Below are 4299 nucleotides of genomic sequence, written 5' to 3' on the forward strand. Positions count from 1 at the left end.
TTCTCCCTGCCCCCTTCTAGAGGGGGCTGGCTGAACGTAGAAGCCTTCACCCCACTTCATATCCTGGGGGCTAACCCAGCTCTCCCGGTGCAACGGGAAAAACGTGCTCCTCTGGATGGCCCTCAGAGCGCAGGCTGGTGGGCAGAATTCTTACCTGTTCTGTCCCTGAGGTGCCATTCTTGGTGCCCCTCAGTGCCAAGCCCACGACTGCGGCCGGAGCTGGGCTCCTTGCGCCACCTGTACCAGCTGGCATCCTCAGGAAGGGCTTGGCTCAGGTGGCCGAAAGCTGACGGAGCAGAGCGAGAGGCTGGCTCTGGGCTGCCAAGCCTCTGGGTTTCAAGGTCAAGGGCCCAGAGAGGACTGTTTCCCAGAGGAGGGGGGGTGTGGCAGCAGGAGGAACATTCAAATTCCCTTTCTCTCCTTGGTCACTGGGCCAGGTCTCCCCCCCCCTCCATCACTCATCATTTATGCGCTCGTGGGTGTGTTCCCTAACCCCGCCAAGCCCGCCTCCTCGGCTCCGGGATGGAGAAAAAAGCTCCCAGCTCAGATTTCCCAAGTTTTGCCAGCGGGAGCCCCTGGAAGCTGGCTTTGGTGTCCTTTTGATGTGTCTGTCCATCCTTCTTTAAGCCCGTCCTTACTTTCTGGTAAAGCAAGTGCACCAGGCCCGGCTGTACTTGCTCTGCCCTCATTCTGGGATCGGCCATTTCCCCAAAGCACCCGGTTCCTTTTAGCGAAGGCAGCATTAAAACCCAAGATCTGGATGTTGTGCGTGCTCACTGCTACGGGGGTGTCCCCGCTCTCGAGTCCTCGCAGTGGCGGAGCTAGGAAACAAACATATGACGTTTCCATCTGGATTCATTTCTCTATACTTGGGTGTATTGAAAACGGTTACACCGAGAGCTCCAATTCCTGTCCAACACCGCGGGGCTCATTCTACGTTTCTTCTTTTCACATTTAACTCCCTTCTCTGATAAGGAGCTTGCCTCCCTTTCTCCTCAAGATACTGACTTCTTGGATCAATTTCCAGGATGTATATCGTCTCCTGTCACTGCTGTCACCCTCTTCTCCCCACTTCACCCATTTTGCAGCGCTCCTGGCTGGGCCATGGATGCCACCCGTGCCCCTGGCGCGGATGCCTTCCTCACTCCACCCCCATGATACCCCCTCACTGCGCTCAGACTCCCTCTGCCCCCATGATGCCTGCGCCGGCTGCTCAGGTCTTGCCCCCACTCTGATGGGCAGGGACACCCTCCTCACTGGGCTCCGGCCGCAGCACCCACTGCTCCTCTGACGACCCCCTTTAGGCCGCCCCGACCCCACCTCCCCACCCAAGCACACACAGGGCTCTGGCTTTGCTCCACCTACAGGCTTTCAGTCTCAGAAGACATCCTCTTAATAGTTATATATTTTAGAGTCCAGTTGTTTTCTGTACAAAGGAGTACATGTTCCTTGTAAAATTCTAACGCAAAAGCTTGAAGAATCAAGACTGCTAAAGCCAGACAGATCTCTGAACTTTTGAGTGAGCAAAGGTGGGGGGATATTAATATATACAAATAATCTTATCTTGTCTAAAATAATGGAAGAAAAAATTGAGTGGAGACATGGAAGAAATCTGGACTAAAAAAAAGAAAAAAAAGTCAAGACTTTTCTTGCCTCTCCTGTACTTGATTATATTTCAGGGTAACCAAATAGCTGATAATGAAAAGCTTTTCATTTTAGAAAAATTCCAGGGGTGCCTGGGTGGCTCAGTCGTTAAGCATCTGCCTTCGGATCAGGGCATAACCCCAGTGTTCTGGGATCGAGCCCCACATGAGGCTTCTCCGCTGGGAGCCTGCTTCTTCCTCTCCCACTCCCCCTGCTTGTGTTCCCTCTCTCGCTGGCTGTCTCTGTCAAATAAATAAATAAAATCTTTAAAAAAAAAATTCCAGCCAAGAATCCAGAACTAACGATCTAATTAGAAAAATCACCATTTTGCAATGCCTCGTTAATGAAGATTGTAGGTGAACGTGATCAACCAACAGCTGCTAAAACCATCACGTGAAGGTTGGTAGGGAACTTAATCACTGATGCATCTTGCCAACAACTCCTGAACCCACGAGTCAGTTTTCACATCATGAAAAGCAGAACCCGCCTCCTGATGTGACGTCATCTGTGAAGCATTCCTTCCAAAATCAGTGCTTCTAAGTGTGCCTAGCCCTCTACACGAAACACGGGCAGCGGCAGCGCGCACAAGACGTCACCACTAGGATGCCGTCAGCCAGATCAGGCGTGGGTGGTCCGCAGGCAAGTGAACTCATTTCTCCAAAAATAAAAGGCACGAGAAAAGATGAGAAGGGACTGCAGCGGATGAAAGAGACACAGAGACATCCACAGGAATGCACGGTGTCGACCCTGTTTGGACCCTCACGCAAACAGGATTGGAGAAACATATTTAAGATTTTCAGAGCAATCTGAACACAGACTATTGGATGAGAAAATCAAGCAACTATGAATGTTGTTGAATATGGTGCAGGCATGACGGTTACGTTAAGATAAAAAATCCTTATCTGCTAGAGAGACTTGTAATATACACGTACATATATTATGCATATCATATGTGTATTAAAGTGTATATAACAGGAGGATGGGATGAGATCTGGAATTTGCTTTAAGTTCCCCCAACATTGAAAAATAAAGACAGAAAAGGGGTGCCTGGGTGGCTCGGTCGGTTAAGTGTCTACCTTCGGCTTAGGTCATGATCTCTGGGTTCTGGGCTTGAGTCCCAGGTCAAGCTCCCTGCCTTGCGGGGAGCCTACTTCTCCCCCTCCCTCTGCCTGCTGCTCCCCCTGCTTGTGCTCGCTCTCTGTCTCTCTCTGTCAAATAAATAAATAAATAAAATCTTTAAAAAAAAAGAGAGAGAAAGAAAAGGAAAATATGGGGAGTGGGGATCTATGAGGCAGGGCTCCCAAGATGATGGTTATTGAAGCTGGGTGATGGGTTCTAGGGAGTTCCCCTATTCCATTCCGTCTACTTTTGAGGATGTTTGAAAATTCCTATTACAAAAGTTTATTTAAAAAGAGAGAGTAAAAATATGTTGGCTTAGCAACAGAAAAATGTACGTATGTTCAGCCAAGACCATGAACAAGAATGTTCAGAACAGCACTATTTATAACCATCCCAAACTGGAAACGGCCCAAGTGTCCGTCAGCCCTAGAATGGGTAAGTAAATGGTGGATATTCATGTGATGGAATGAAAACCATGGAGGACGCTCATAGACCCAGCACAGAAGAAGCCAGATATAAAATTGTACGCATTGCTTCCATTACTACAAAAACAGGAAAGGAATTTATGCTATTAGAAGTCAGCATGTTGTTTCTGGGCGCAGAGACTGAAAAGGAGCAGGGAGGGGCAACTAGGGGAGCCGGGCTGGGCATGAGTTCTTTCTTCATCTGGCTGCTGGATACAGGCCTGTTCGCTCACGTTGTGGGAATATATTGAGCTGTGTACTTACTATTTGTGTACTGTATTGGATGAATATTCTTCAATAAGAAACTTGAAGTGCAGGTGCCTGGGTGGCACAGTTGGCTGAGCGACTGATTCTCGGTTTCCGCTTGGGCTGTGATCTCAGGGTCGTGAGATCGAGCCCCACATTGGGCTCCGCACTCAGTGCAGAGTCTGCTTGAGACTCTCTCTCTCCCTCTCCCTCTGCCCAAATTAACAAATAAATCTTAAAAGAAAGAAAGAAAGAAAGAAAGAAAGAAAGAAAGAAAGAAAGAAAGGAAGAAAAACTTAAAGTGTTCGCTTCAGCAGCACATATACTAAAACTGGGAGGATGCAGAGAAGATGAGCCGAGCTCCTATGCAAGGACGACACAGCAAACTGGTGAAGTGTTCCATATTTTTGTAAACAAAAATGATTAAATAAAACATTTACAGTAAAAAAAAAAAACCCAAACCTTAAAGATATATAGGCTTGAGAAAGAGGCCGGGCTCTGGTACATTATCACAGATCCAGAAGAAATCAAGGTAATCACGGGAGAGAAGGTTTTGAGAAAAAGTAGGACAACTGGCTGGAAAATTCAGAGGAAATTAATAACTTCCTAGGATAATGTAAAATACCAAGATTGACCCTGAAATTCAAGTTCATGAATAGATTCATTACCAAATAAGAGATTAGAAAGATGATTAAAGTTGGTGAAGACAGAAAAAATATAAGGCCCCTCGTTAAGAAAAAGCAAAAAAAAAAAAAATCAAAGAAATTTTGGCCCCTTTTATAAGATTGTAAATTGCTTCACTAACTAAATTTGTTAAAGCTAAAAA

General features: G+C 46.8%; 1 non-coding gene across 1 annotated transcript; it reads left to right on the forward strand.

Moving 5' to 3' along the window:
* Positions 1-3774: 3774 nt before the first annotated feature.
* Positions 3775-3882, forward strand: LOC121104846. The gene has a single exon (XR_005837222.1). It is a non-coding gene; the product is annotated as a U6 spliceosomal RNA (small nuclear RNA).
* The last annotated feature ends 417 nt before the right edge of the window (positions 3883-4299 follow it).

The sequence above is a fragment of the Ursus maritimus genome, unplaced genomic scaffold (assembly GCF_017311325.1).
Source record: "Ursus maritimus isolate PB19 unplaced genomic scaffold, ASM1731132v1 scaffold_23, whole genome shotgun sequence".
Classification (NCBI taxonomy): domain Eukaryota; kingdom Metazoa; phylum Chordata; class Mammalia; order Carnivora; family Ursidae; genus Ursus; species Ursus maritimus.